Source organism: Ochotona princeps, chromosome 8, assembly GCF_030435755.1.
Source record: "Ochotona princeps isolate mOchPri1 chromosome 8, mOchPri1.hap1, whole genome shotgun sequence".
Classification (NCBI taxonomy): Eukaryota; Metazoa; Chordata; class Mammalia; order Lagomorpha; family Ochotonidae; genus Ochotona; species Ochotona princeps.
Window position 1 is genome coordinate 25884970 of NC_080839.1, and position 15897 is coordinate 25900866.

Sequence of the window (15897 nt, forward strand, 5' to 3'; positions counted from 1 at the left end):
CAAACTGAGCTCAAGGCGGCGTATTTCCTCTGTTGTGTGGTTTGTCCAGGCGGATGTGCCCACACATATTTTACATGCAGCCATGTGGAAAACTTGGCAGCAGTGTGGGACCATATGGGGATGGTGGGATGGTGGGCGGCCTTGACTGGACTCCCTTCATCTTATTTCTATACTTGGTGAGTAGGAGACCACACTGTTACTGCCTTTGGTTCATCAGGGTGGTAAAGAGATTAGAAACTCCCTTAAATCATTAAATTTGGAAAGAAGAAAGCATTTCTGCCAATGTACAGTTTGCTTGTCCTCGAGTAACTGCTGTGTTTCCTTGGTGTTTGGCCTCAACCCGTCACCACTGGTCACGCTGCTGTAATTGTGTTTCCTGGAATTCTGTTAACACTTAGATGCAAGTAGTAGGCAGATCCATTTTGTGAAGGATACTAAAGGGGTGATAGCACACAGGTTAGCCTAACTGTTGTGCATTGAGGTGGTACAGCCATTTTCTTTCTTTTTTTTAAATATATTTTTATTTTGATAATCTTACATAGTTGATTAGGGCACAAAGGGTCAAAGGTTACAGGAAAGTAGATAAGACTATTGTTTCCACACTAATATCTTTTTTTTTTCCTGTATCTGGGGTAAGGGGAGAAACAAAGGGAGAAACCTCACCTAGCCTCCCACCCATCCCACGTCCCCATTGTGGGGCATGCTTCGAGGGTCCTGCTCAAGCAGCTTTGATAGCTCAACAGTTCTGAATTGATGCCAATCTCACCATTCCAAGTACAATGAAATCTCTTCAGAATCCACTGGCTGACATAGTCCCTTCATGGTTGGGGTTCTGAGATCAGCAGTTCAGTTGGAAAGATCTCCAAAGAAACTTTGTCTGAGGTGATCCCAGACCAGATTCTTGTGTTTGCTTGCCAGTACAGGGTCTGACACAGTCTGTCACCCCAATCAGCTTATGTACATGCTGGTCATTGCGATTGTCGAGTCAGTTCTGTTTCCAGCCCCATCATCCATGTGAACCAATGGGTGTTGCAGTCCAGCCCAATCCTGTGTACTTCATACTCGGCCCTCACGCAAACCAGTGGGAGCTGCAGCCTAGTTGGGGTGATGCCCCATAACCCCCACCAGGCCTGCCCCCTACCCTGGTTCCCATGCTTGCCACTATATACTGCAGACTTGTTCAATCTGTCCCATATCTCATTTCGCTCTCATACATGTCAATGGGCATTGAAGCCTAGTTCAACCCAGCCAGCCCTACTATCCAGTCCATACACATACTGGCAGGTGCCTTTCTGTCTAGCCACCCCTGCCCCTGTCTTGGTTTTCATGCTCTCCAGTGGGAGTGGTAACCCAAGAGGGAGGTGCCCACTATTTCCCTACTAGGCCACTCCCACTCCTGGATTATGCACTCTACAGGTGGTTTGGAGTTTAACTTGACAGATTTAGCTCCTAGTGTCAGGCTCTGCCAGCTGATGCTATGGCAAAACCCAACCAACTCTCACCCACTCTTGCACCAGTCGGAACAGTCAGCCCAGCCTGGCTTTTCCCTGATTCAGCTCACATGAGACCCACAGGTGTTGTAGCCCTGCCTGGTCTGGTCTGCCCCCATCCCAACTCATGCTCTCCAGTGGGAGTGGCTGTCCAGCGGGGGAGTCCACATTCCCCCTGCTGGCTTTGCCCTCTCCCTTCCTAGTTCTCACGTGTGCTGTTTCGGAGCTGCAGCCACATCTGCTACAGCTCACCTCACCTTGGCATTCCGTAATGTGCACTGGTTTGTGTTGCGACCAAACCTGGCCCGATCCACATCTGTTCTGGTGCTTGGATTCTCCAGCAGATGATGTGAACTGGTTCAGCCTGGTCTGCCCCTGACCTATGCCGAATGTATGCCGGTGGGTATCTTTCTCTTGCCTGGTCTGGGCTGCTCCCTATTGTGGTTCTTGTGCTCACCTGCTGGGACTGTGTCCTGACAGGAGTTTCCCAAGCTCCTCCATCAGAACCTTTCCCAATGCCAGATTTTGCGCATACTGATGGGTTCATGGACCAGCCCTACTTAGTCCACCTCCTGTCCTGGCAGGAACAGTGGCCTTTCCTTGCTGGCCTTCAATCCATTCTGGTTCTTATTGTTATATGTTTCAGCCCAGCCATGGCTTGTTCATACCCATACACTGTTCACACATGGCTGAGTAGGGGCAGAGACCTAGCCTAGTCCGTCCTACATCTATCCAGGTTCTCCAGAGCACCAGATGGTGCTGGAGTCTAGCCCGGTTAGGTGCACCCAACCCCAGTTCACACTTGTGTCAAGGGAGATTGCACCCATATCCAGACCAGAACGCAATCCCCACTCCAGCTCCCGCACTCACCAGGGCGAACCCAAACCTAGCAAGGGTATAGTTTCACAGCTCCCCAAGCAGGTCTATTCCCAGCCCTAAATTATGTGCCTGCCAGTGATTGCTCTGACCCAGTTGGCTTAGCCCCTCACCTGTCTCAGGCTTTGCCTTCGATGCTGTGGCTTAGTATCCCTCGCTCATGCAGACCAGTTGGTATAAGAGCCTAACTCGGCATGACCTGTGCTCCATCCTGATCTTCTGTTCTTCCTTGTGAGTTATGGTATGCTTGCCCCTGCCTGGTTCACCCCACATCCTGTTTTTTTGTGTTTTTTTTTTCTTTCATTCCCTTTCTTTTCTTCCTTCCTTCCTTCCTTTCTTCCTTCCTTCCTTCCTTCCTTCCTTCCTTCCTTCCTTCCTTCCTTTCTTCCTTTCTTTCTTTCTTTTATTACACAGTCAGATAAAAGGAGGCAAGACAGAGAGGAAGATCTTCATCTGCTTGTTTACTCCCCAGAGTGACAATGGCCAGTGCTGTGCCGATCCGAAGCCAGGAGCCAGGAACTTCTTCCAGGTTTCCCACGTGGGTTCAGGGTCCCAAGGCTTTGGGCCATCCTCGACTGCTTTACCAGGCCATAGGCAGGGAGCTGGATGGGAAGCAGGGCCACTGGGACACGAACCAGCACCCATATGGGATCCTGGCGCATGTAAGGTAAGTACTTTAACCACTAGGCCCCCACACCGGGCCACTCCACATCCTGTTTTAGCATGCACATTCGGATGCTGCTGCCTTGACATGCCCAGATTATTGTCGGTTTCTTTACCCATAAGTGATGGCAGGTTCCATGGTCACACCTAGCTCAGCCCATCGCTACCCCAATTATGACTTAACCAGCAGGACTTGTATTTCCACAGGGTTCGGCCCTCACTTCCCCCACAGATTCTACCCCCGGATTTGGTTCTCTTGCATGCTGGTTAGTGTCTTGACCCTGCCAAGTGTGACCCAACCTCTGTTCCACCACTCTGTCAGGTACTGGCACCTAGCCCTGCCAGACAGGCCCGAATCCATAGCTTTTGTGTGGACTGGTGTGTGGCAGGCGGTGATGCTCTACGCTAACAACCCATCTCAGAATTCCCATGTGGACTGGTGAATCAGTCTGGCCCAAATAGATCTTATGGATTCTCCCCTCCAAACCAAAGGTCTTGGTCCTCATGCTTGCCAGAAAGTTCTGTGACCCTATCGCTGGGAGTTACCCAGGATTCATCCCTCACTTACACTCATACTCGGCTTTTCCATCAATGTCCCTAGGCAGCAACTACATACCCTAAAAACCCCAGAACTCGCTGCTGGCGGCCAGCAGGGAAAACCTGACGCCACCCTAAACGAAGGACTTGGTCACCACTTGACAGCAGTGACCATGGCCTGAGTCCCCAGCACTGGGTCCGGCCTGGCTGGGGCACCCCCCTGCAGCAGCCCGCTGCGGGAGGCTCCTTTTGCCCCAGCCCCACGGCCAAACTGGTATAGCATTTTCAATGCAGCCTTGACCTGTAGTGTCAAGATGCCTTGTCCAGGCCTGGCAAAATGACTTGGTTGGTTAATCTCCCTCTAAGCACTAGGATCCCTAATGGGCCTGGGTTCATGTCCCAGCTACTCTGTTTGCCATCCAGCTCCCTGCTTGTGGCCTGAGAAAGCAATGCAGGATAGCCCACAACCTTGGGACTGTGCACCCACATAGGAGTCCTGGAGGAAGTTCCTGGCTCTGGATTGACTCAGCTATGGCTATTGTAGCCGTTTGGGGTGAAATATTTTTCTGTCTCCTCTCTGTAAAATTTGCCTTTCCAATAAAAATAAACTGATCCTTTTTATTTTTTGTTAGAAATTCAGACATACAGAGAGGAGGAGAGAGAGAGGAAGATCTTCCATCTGCTGATTCACTCCAAGTGGCCACGATGGCCAGAGCTGAACCGATCTGAAGCCAGGAGCCAGGAGCTTCCTCTGGGTCTCCCACCTGAGTGCAGGATCCCAAGGCTTTGGGCCGTCCTCTACTGCTTTCCCAGGCCACAAGCAGGGAGCTGGATGGGAAGCGGGCCACTGGGACATGAACCAACGCCCGTATAGGACCTGAACATATGCAAGGTGAGGACTTTAGCCACTAGGTTATCATGCTGAGCCCATCTTATTTTTTTAAGATGCCTTATCCATCTGGTGAGATTTTTCTTTTCTTTCTTTTTAATGATAAGATCAGATGTACAGAGATCTTATATCCATGGGTTCACTCCCCAAATGGCTGCAAGAGCCAGAGCTGAGCCCATCTCAAGTGAGGAGCCAGGAGCTTCTTCCGAGTCTCCCATGTGGGCACAGGGTTCCAAGGCTTTGGGTCATCCTGTACTGATTTCCTGGGCATAAGCAGGGAACTGGATGGGAAGTGGAGCAGCCAGGACTGAACTGGTGCCCATGTGGGATCCTGGAACTTGCAAGGCAGGGTGGGGATTTAGTCACTGAGCCATCACTCCAGGGTCCCCGTGTGGTGTATTCTGTCAGCTTTTCATGTAATAATGAGGGCTTGGTACTTATTGCTGCCAGTGGGACATCTTATTACTGAACAGTTGTTTGACTTAGGCAAACCAGTTATGAAATGACTCCACTACGAAGGATTTGGATCAGCTACGACGATTCAAAATAGGACTTGGTTAATTGGGCGAAATATACTGCATTATTTTGATGTATGGAGGAGGGGTATAACAGCTAAGGTCACAATTGATAGGACAAGGCTAGTACACCTCCGAGTTTGTTGGGAATAGATCAGAGGATAGCATAGGCAAATAGAAAATACCACTCTGTTTTAATATGGTGGTGTGTTGAGTGGGTTAGCGGGAGTATAGTTGTCAGGGTCTCCCAGGAGGTCTGGGGAGAATAGAACTAGGGTGAGGAGAAGGGTGATTAGGAGTAAGAAGCCAAGGTTGTCTTTCTTTTTTTTCTTTTTTTTTTTTTTTAATTATTTTTTAATAATCTTACTTAGTTGATTAGGGAACAAAGTGTCAAGGGCTACAGGGTGAAAGTGGGTAATACCATTGTTTCCACATCAATATCATTTTACCCTGTATCTGGGGTCAGGGAAAAAAAAAAACAAAGGGAAAAGCCCCACCCAACCTCCCACCCATCCCAGATCCCCAGCGGGAGGCGCGCTCTGAGGGTCCTGCTCATACAGTTTTGATAGTTCATCAGTTCTGGATTGCTGCCAATCTCTCAGTTCCAATCGCAATGAAACCTATTCAGAATCCACTGGCTGACAGTCTCTTCATGGTTGGGGTTCTAAGATCAGCAGTTCAGTTGGAGGGATCTCCCAAGAAACTTCATCTGAGATGATCCCAGGCCTGATTCTTGTGCGAGTTTGCTAGTACAGAGTCCGACACCGTCCGTCACACCAATCAGCTTATGCTCATGCTGGTCGTTGGGATTGCTGGGTTCGTTCTGTTTCCAGCCCTGTCTTCCTCGTGAACCAACTGGTGTTGTAGTCCAGCTCGATCCTGCCCACTTCATATTTGGTCCTCAGGCAAATCAGTTGGGGCTGCAGCCTAGTTGGGGCGACTTCCCATAACCCCTATCAGTTCTGCCCCCTACCCTGGTTCCCATGCTTGCCAGTACGCACTGCAGGCTTGTCAAGTCTGTCCCACATCCTGTTTAGCTCTCGCACGTGTCGATAGGCATTGGAGCCCAGCTCAACCCAACCAACCTACTATCCAGCCCACACACCTACTGGCAGGTGCCCTTCTGTACAGCCACCCCTGCCCCTGTCCTGGTGTTCGTGCTGTCCAATGAGAGTGGTAGCCCCAAAGGAGGTGCCCACTATTTCCCTTCTAGGCCACACTCACTCCCAGATTATGTACTCTCCAGGTAGTTCTGGCATTTGACTTGACAGATTAGCTCCAAGTGCCAGCCTCTGCCAGCTAGTACTGCGGCTAGCCCAACCAACCCTCACCCACTCTAGTTTTTGCTTGCACCAGTTGGAACAGTCAGCCCACCATGGCCCTTCCCTTATCTAGCCCACATGAGGCCCACAGGTGTAACAGCCCTGCCTATTCTGATCTGCCCCCATCCCGACTCACGCTTTCCAATGGAAGTAGTTGTCCAGCAGGGGAGCCCTCATTCCCCTGTCAGCTTTGCCTCCTCCCCCTGATTATCACATGTGCTGTTTGGGTGCTGCAACCACATCTGGTACGGCTCATCTCACCTTGGCATTCCTTATTGTGTACTAGTATGTGTCGCAACCGAACCTGGCTCGACCCACACTCTGTTCTGGCACTTGGACTCACCAGCGGGTGATGTGAACAGGTTCAGCCTGGTCTGCCCCCAATCCATGCTATCGGTGTCTCCCGTCCCGCGGAAGAAATCACCTGACACACTGGAGATCGTCCGAGGCGCTTTATTGAAAGCTTCCATTAAATCCGTTAAAACTGTTACTCCGCCGCATTCCGTAAAAAACCATTATGCAGAAGCCCCACCCCTCCCCCAAAGCCCCTGACTTATCTGTCAATCCTATCCAATCAGCTTACACACCCGAGGCATGCGGTAAAGGGCCAATCACAGGGCACTTCCAAGGCTCCAAGAGGCAGTAGGGTCCAGGCATCATCTTAGGGCAGGGCATTGTCAGTGCCCCCAACACCATGCCATGTGTATACCAGTGGGATAATTTCCATAGCCTGTTCTGGGCTGTTTCCTATTGTGCTTCTTGCGCTTACCTGCAGGGACTGTGTTCTGCCAGAGGAGTTGCCCAGGCTCCTCCATCAGAAACTCTCCCAGTGCCAGGTTTCGCGCATACCAGTGGGTCCATGAGCCAGCCCTGTTCAGTTCACCTCCAGTCCTAGCAGGAACAGTGGTGTTTCCTGACTGTTCTTCAACCCAATCTGGTTCTTATTGTTGGATGTTTCAACCCAGCCATGGCTCTTCCATACCCCCATACAGCTTACACATGGTTCAGTAAGGGCTGAGACCTAGCCTAGTCTGTCATACATTTCCCCTGGTCAAGGTTGTCTTTAATTGTGTAGTAGGGATGAAAGGGGATTTTGTCTGAGATAACGCCTGGGGGGTTGTTTTAACCTGTTTCGTGGAGGAAGAGCAGGTGGACTATTACTAGGGCGGTGATAATGAATGGGAGGATACAGTGAAAGGCAAGAATTGGGTTAGGGTAACTTTGTCAACTGAGAAACCCCCTCAGGTTCATTGGATGAGGTCAGTGCTGACATAGGGGATTGCAGATAGGAGATTAGTAATTACAGTTGCCCCTCAAAATGGTTGGCCTCATGGTAGGACATACCCTATAAAAGTGGTCGCTATAACTGTGAATAGTAATAGGATGCCAATGTTTCATGTTTCTGAATAGGTGTAGGAGCCATAGTAGATCCGTCAGCCCATATGGAGAAACAAGCAAGTAAAGAATATGGATGCGCCATTGGCATGTAGGTATCGGATAATTCAGCCATAGTTTACATCTCGGCCGATGTGGGTGACTGATGACAATGCGGTTAGTGTATCTGATGTATGGTGTGTGGCCAGGAATAGGCTGGTATAATCTGGATGCCTAGACATAGGCCTAGTAATGAACCGAAGTTTCATCACGCACAAATATTTCAAGGGGCTGGTAGGTCAATAAGGGAGTGATTTATGGTTTTTATTGAGGGGTGGGTTTTTTGGATGTTGGTCATCAAGTTTTTGTAGTTGAACTACAACAGTGACTTTTCATGTCACTAGTCTTGGTTAAAGTCCATGCAAAAATTATGACATATTATGTATTATTATTAAGTATAATATTTGTTGTGGGTTTTGTGGGGTTTTTGTCTAAGCTATCACTTGTTTATGGGGAGTTGGGTTTAATTGTGAGTGGGGATGTGGGTTGTGGGATTATTTTAAGTTACAGGCTGTCATTTTTAGGGTTAATAATGGTTTTGATTTATTTAGGAGTTATGCTAGTGGTATTTGGGTATACTACTGCAGTGGCTACAGAGGAGTACCCTGAGTCTTGGGGGTCAAATATGGTAGTTTTAGGGGCATTAGCTATGGGTCTGGTGATGGAGTTAGTTTTAGTTGGTTTGTGGTGTTGGGAATTTCAGGTGTGCAGAATGATAAGGTGACTTGCACTTCGCGTCACCGTTACTGAAGACCTCTGGTGTCACACCGTGAACTCACATTTGGCGGCACCTGGGAGTTTATCTGGAAGGTACCATGTACTGGAGCAGCGGGAAGGAGGGCAAAGGGCTCATCCTAGTGGAAAGATCCTCCTAGCAACCTTTCCTAGGTGAGGCCTAGAGTTTGGTTCCCTGCCCAGGTTGCTCAGCCAGCAAGTGGCACAGCTGGGATTTGAATGCCAGATCCACACTTCAAATTTTTATTTCAAAGCTTTAAGTATATATAGGATTCTGAGATGTACACGTGTGATAAATTTAATCCTTCTAAATATTCTGAGTGTTGAAAGGAGTGGTGTAGGCATTGCCACAGGAAGAAAAAAATAGACACAGGTGCGGTAAGACATAGCCTCTGTATTTCCCAGCAGTTGCTGTGCTCCTGCAGGTAGGGGGTGGGGGAGAGGATTCTGTCTTCCCACAGGCACAGCCAGAGATGTCCACCCAGCACTAGCACCAGCTGGCTTGAAGCCAAATGAGCAGCCCACAGGTTCACCTTTGCATGGTACCCAGTGTAGATGGCTTGTGTTTTAAATGTAAGGAGACATGATTAGTGAATTTGAATGAATTGTTGCTGAGATTAGAGCAAGGCCCTAAAGCTGGAGTACTGGAATCTTCTGACCATGTGGATGACAAAGTCCTGAGCCAGGAATGCCTGGGCCAGGCCATCGGAACCAACCCTGTGGGCTCTGTTTGTCGTTCTGCCCTGAATATGTGCTGAATCAGTGCATTTCTGGGGTTGAAGTTGTACAACCAGGACACAATATTGAAGAAGACAGTGGGACTTGAGTTCCCAACCTGCCTTCACCATTTAGCTATGTAAAATTTTTAAAAAATATTTTATTTATTTTTATTGGGAAGGCAGATTTACAGAGAAAAGGAAAGAAGAAAATGTTTTCCATCTGGTGATTCACTCATCAAATGGCACAATGGCCAGAGCTGAGCTGATCTGAAACTTGGAGTCAGGAGCTTTTTCCTGGTCTCCTACATGGGTGCAAGTGCCCAAGGACTTGGGTCATCCTTCACTGCCCTCCCAGGTCATAGCAGGGAGCTGGATGGGAAGTGAAGTGCCTCTGCCAGCATGCTGCGGGCAGAGGATTAGCTTGCTATGCCACTGTGTAGGCTCCATTAGCTGTGTGACTTTAGACTGTTCACTCCTCCTCAGTTTTTCCCTTTGTTCTGTAATTGAAGGGGGATGGGTCATGAGTGATCTCAAATACACACCTGAAGGGCCAGGCGGATGCAGATACACACAGCACCCAACCTCAGAGCACCCAAAAATACAGAAACACTGCTGGCCGTGCTAGTGCTCCCTTAGAGCTGGCCTTGGCCAAGGCATAACAGTTTAGAACCCTGCCTGCTAACATGAGGGAACTTGAAAAACTTGTGTGGAAATTGGAATTAAAAGAAAGTTTATTTTAGTACTAAAATTTTTGGAATTCATGCACATTAAGGGTCTTCATGTGCATGAATTCCATAAAGCAGTAGGTATTCAAGGCCTGGAGTAATGGCTAAATCCTCATCTCATAAGCGCTGGGATCCCATATGGGTACCGGTTTATATCCTGGCTGCCCTACTTCCCATCCAACTATTTGCTTGTAGCCTGGGGAAGCAGTTGAGAATGATCAAAGCCTTGGAATTCTGCATCTGCGTGGGAGACACGAAGGAAGTTTCTGCCTCAGGAGCTGATTGGGTCAGCTCTGGCCATTGTCGTCACTCAGGGAGTGAAGCAACAGATGGAAGTTCTTTCTCTCTGTCTCTCCTCCTCTCTGTGGATCTGACTTCCCAATACAAATAAATAAATCCTTGAAAGGGAAAAAAAAAAAAAGCAAGAAGAAGACCCGAAAATCTGATTGAAATGGAATCTTTTAAGCTTAGGGTGTATTTCTGGGGGGTATATGTATGTGTGTATGGAGGGAATAGAACAATAGCTATCAATTAGAGTGTGGAGACACACGCATCCAGGAGAATCCTGTGTATTCTGCTCAAAGCATGAAGCCATCAGAAGGGCGAGATTGGTAACTTCTTTTTATTCTCATAAGCTGGACACTCACAGGAGTGGAATGGCAACTTCCTTGCTACAGACTGGGAGCCTGTGGGGGCAGAAGCCTCCTGCACGTTTGTAAAAGAACTCTCCCCTTCTTATCCCAACAGGGACCTGGCCCTGTCTGCCTATCTGTTCACCTAACTTCTCATACCACACTCAAGTCCCTGGGTTTCATTCCTGATCAGACTCCCTCTAAGGTAGACCCTGGGAGGCAGCAGTGGGGGCGTTAGCCCTGGCGCTTGTGAGCACTGAGGAAGTGAAACAGAGGATGGAGGCTCTTGGTCTGTCTGCCCCCACCACAGTCTCTCTCATTCACTTCTCAAGAAAAAATTCAAGTTTATGAAAAGAGCCTGTTATAAAGAAGATATACATGGATTACAAAGTTAATTGGGCCACAATAAACTCATCTTTTGATTTAGTTTTTCCACAGTCTTTCTGAAATGCCCTCATGCAGTTGTATGCAAATTTCCTATACATGCTAAAAAAGGGCCTAAGTGGGGTTAGTGATTGGTCCAATGGTTAAGACCCCAGAGGGGATGCCTGAGTCCCACATCGGATTACCAGGCATTAATGCCCACCTCCAGCTTGTCACTCCTTCTTTCTGCTAATACAGCTCCTGGGAGGCAGTGGTGCCAATTCAGCTTACTGCTCCTGCTAGCTGTGTCAGAGATCTGAGGTCAGATATAACTTCAAGTTGTGTATCCATCCAGGAGGCTGTGGATCAACGCAGACATTTGGGGAGGGAACCGGTAGATGTGGGAGTGTGCGCTCTGTCTCTCTTCTCAGATAAAACAACAAAAATGTGTTTAGGTAGGAGCTTGAGCTTCTGCTATGGTTGGTCTTTGTTAGCATCCAAGATGGTGCCAAGGTGGTGCTGGCTCTCCCCCCTCCAGAGCTGTGGTGCTGATCCTTCCCCTAAACTCTGAACAACAGCAGAGCTCGCGCTGCATGTTTTCACTATTAGTTGTGCTCTTAGCAACCAGGGTCTTCTGAGGCTTAGTGAAGAGTCCTCAATGGTGCCTTTATCCAAAAGCCTTTCAGCGACACATTTTGTAAGAATCAGACGCAGAGCATTTCAAGCAGTGGAATGAGGGAAAGAGCATTGGACATGTGATTGATAAAAGTCAAGGTGATTGGAATCAAGCAATACTTAGGAGCCTTTTTCAGGTCAATCTAGATACATCTTTGAGGAAGGTCCAAGTTAGTGAGAGTGAGGAAATAAAGTAGCAACTTAGGAAAAATAGTGAAGGGTGGGGAGGATCCCAGCATGATGGCTCAGTTGGCTAATCCTCCACCTGCAAGTGCTGACATCCCATATGGGTGCCAGTTTGTGTCCTGGCTGCTCCCTGCTTGTGGCCTGGGAAAGCAGTGAAGGATGACCCAAGTCCTTGAGATCCTGCTGCCACATGGGAGACCTAGAAGAAGCTTTCGAATCCTGGCTTTGGATCAACTCAGCTTTGGCTGTTGTGGCCACTTGAGGAGTAAACCAATAGATGGGAGATCTCTCTGTCTCTGCTTTCTGTGAATCTGCTTTCATAATAAAAATAAATAAATCTTTTAGAAAAAGAAAATAAAACAAAGGGAATATAAGAGTAAATACTCTTTCAGCAAGATCATGTCTGAAATTAGAAAATAAAATCATAGCAGTGTATGCAGCTATTGGAAAATACAGAGAGAGGTTGGCACTTCTGAGGGTGGCTCCCTGCAGGACCCTGCGTAGGCAGCGCTAGAGAGGAGGCTGCTGCTTTCTCTCTAAACCTCATGATGAGTTGCTTGATTTAAAACATGCTTATGTTTTATTTTTCAAAAATCACTAGTAAGTTAAAACTGAACCCAAAAAAATAAAACTAGCTGAAAGAATACTCAGTCACTTTTATTTGCTCATTCATACTTTAATAAAAACCCAGAAAGCACAACCTTGTAACCAAATCCATTATGTTCTAATGTGATGCTCTTGGGGAGTCTAAACTGACAGGAAAAAAAATGTTCATCTCTAATCAGAGTGTCTTTTTTAAAAAAATAAGATTTATTTTTATTTTTATTGGAAGGTCAGATATACAGAGAAGAGGAGAGACAGAGAGGAAGATTTTTTGTCCGTTGGTTCAATCCCCAAGTGGCCAGTGGCTGGAGCTGAGCCAATCTAAAGCCAGGAACCAGGAACTTCTTCTAGGTCTCCCACGTGGGTGCAGGATCCCAAGGCTTTGGGCCATCCTCCACTGCTTTCCCAGGCCACAAGCAGGGAGCTGGATGGGAAGCATGGCTGCCGGTATTAGAACCAGTGCCCGTATGGGATCCTGGGTGTACAAGGCAAGGACTTTAGCCGCTGGGCTACTGTGTAGGGCCCAAGGAGTGTCTTTTTACCATTAGGTGGCTCTGTGAGAACTGGGGCTGCTGCCTGCTTTGTGCTTGTTTCACTGTGGCGCACAGCTCCCTCTGCAAGATCATGTACCAGCCCCAAATGACTGCTGAGACTCCCAACAGGGCACCCACGTTTCAAACAACAGGAAGAGAGTGCAAGGTCGGTCCTCCTCCCATGAAAGCGACAAGGAGTGGGTGTTTGGAGCAGTCCAGGCTGGCTGCATCCCATGCTGCAGTGCCTCCTCTGCTTCCAATCCAGCTTCCTACTGACAGTGCTTCTTGGAAGGCGTGTGGTGGTTCAAGCACTTGGGTTCCCTGGATTGAGTTCTGAGCTCCTAGCTTTGGCCTGGTCCAGCCCTGGCTGCTGTGGGCGTTTAGAGAAGTCAACCAAAGGAAGATTGTCTCTCTGTCTCTATCTCTGCCTTGCAAATCCCCTCACACACACACACCCCGGGCAGGGAGACACTCTCCTCCATCCTGTGGAAGAAGTGGGGACACCTGGCAAACACTCTGCTTTGACCCAGGCTTCAGGAGACTGCCCTGTCCTCTAGGCCCACCTGACACACCTGACCCTTGGCTTCCTTCTCTGTCCCTGCAGAGTGAGCAAGAACCCCGCCTCGCCACTTTGGAGAAGAGCTTCTCCCCTCAGTATCCCAGTACCTGCAGCATCTCACTGGGCCCTGGCCTGTCCTGCTGGGATCCCATGGAGCCAGGAGTTCCTTTCCTTCTGGGGTTTCCTAGCAGCAATTTTCCATTCACAGACCACCACCCCGCCCCAAACACACACACACACACACACACACACACACACACACACACACACACACATCCTATGCTCCTTTGCTGTGCTGTACTCAGAGTTGAGCCCATTTGCTCCCAGTGCAAGACGCCCTGGCAGTGGTCCCTACACCAAAAGCCAGGAGCACCTTCAAATAAAGTCCGTACTTTGCTAAGTGCTGTGAACAACATTTTTTTTCCCGTAACAGTTCCATGATCCAAAGATGGGAAGAAGGGCTGCTGTCCTGAGCAAACAAGACATACCCACGTGCTCCTGGATAGGAGACTGTGAGGACGTGGGAAACACTGTGCACAGTGCAAGCCCGGGCCAGTGTGATCATGACCCTGGCAGGGAGGAGGAGATGTGCTCTGTGTCTGTGTGAGAGGGGCCCAGTGGGGGCCAAGCAGGGCTTGCTCTGTATGGGCCAGCAATGACACCAAAAGTAGAGGAGTTTTTTGTGCTGAGACACCAAAGGCTGAAGGAGGGCGGATTACGAGGATGCTGAGTTGGAGTGCAGAGTGGTAGCTGGTGCTGTAGTGAAACGGAGCCCAAAGCTGCTGACCCTGCACCGCCCCCAGGCAGCGTTCCCAGGGCCTTAACACGAGCTTCCTCTGCCTTGGAGTCTCCTGTCCCCGTGGGTTTGTGTTCTCATGGTGGCCACACAATGTATGAGGCTTTATCCTTCACCTGTTGCAGAACCACACTGTTTCCAGATACTTTATTATTGGGAGCCATATCCCCTCAGCTTGCAGTGTGAGCAGCATGCACACTCCCCTGCAGTGTGAGCAGCATGCAGGATGTGGGAAGGGGGCAGGCTTTGGGAGTGGCAGCAGAGGGTGACCCGTGGTGGCTGTGTGCAAAGCCCTTACTTTCTCAAAGCTCTTACCTCCCTGACTTGCCCTCGACTGCTGTTGTTGCAAATGCCCAGCCCAGGGAGCCGTGTAGAATGTATCCATCATCTCCTCATTTAGCTCAGTTTGTGGGCTTCCAAGTCCCTCATGGAAGGTTCAATTAAAATCTTGGAAGAAATCTAGGCTGTGTACATTGTTCTCAGTGGAGTGACTAAGCTGAGTACGGTAAAAGGAAGGTGAGACAAAGCCATTGCTCAGGTTAGGATAATTAGAATTTGAGGCATTTTCTTTGTGTGGAAGGGAGAAAAAGGTCCTGATGACTTTCACTGGGGAGAGAGGAATGTTCTAGCAAGTAAGATGGAATTCTGCTGATTATCTTCAAGGGAGGCTGGAGAGGAGGCTTGGGGCTGTGCAATCCCACAGCTCGTTCTTTCTCTCGCTCCACTTTTCACCTTCTCCCAGATTGTTCATATTCAGATTTTTAAAATTTTTTTTTGCTTATAGATGTATTCTGTATCTGCTACAATGATGTAGCAGAAATATACAAGTGAGTGAATGGATGGCTGGAGAAGTGGAGCGATGGCCGGGCGAATGGGTAAGTGAGTGGATGGGTGAGTTTACAGAGGGATAACTGCAGATAGGTTAGAGAAGGAAAACTTGAACTTGTGTATTGAGAAGGAAGTGAAGAAGAAGAACTGATGTTCCTTGATTGTCTGGGTCTGGCGCTTTGTGAACATCATTTCAGCGAATCCTCACAGCAACGCAGGACTGTAAGAACGTGCTCACGTGGGGGTGGCGTTTTGATGCAGTGGGCTAAGACTTCACCTGCGACACTGGCATCCCCTGTTGGCACCAGTTTGAATCCTGGCTGCTCCACTTCTGTTCCATCTCCCCGCTAATGCTCCTAGGAAAGCAGTGGGAGGATAGCCCAAGGTTTTGGGACCCTACACCCATGAGGAAGACTGGGAAGAAGCTCCTGGCTTCAGCTTGGCCCAGGCCTGGCAGTTGTGGTCTTTTGGAGAGTGAACCAATGGGTTGAGATTCTCCCTGTTTCTCCTGCTTTCTCCATAGTTCTGCATTTCAAATAAATTTTAAAAATTACATAAACAACTCACTTTAGAGCAATTTTAAGCAGAAATAACAGAGGAGGGCTGTGGGAGTAAAAAAGTCTCTTTTTTGGAAAAGATTTATTGGGCCCAGCGCCATGGCCTAGCAGCTAAAGTCCTCGCTTTGAAAGTCCCGGTATCCCATATATTCGCTGGTTCTAATCCCGACAGCTCCACTTCCCATCCAGCTCCCTGCTTGTAGCCTGGGAAAGCAGTCAAGGACGGCCCAAAGCCTTGGGACCTTGTACCCGCGTGGGAA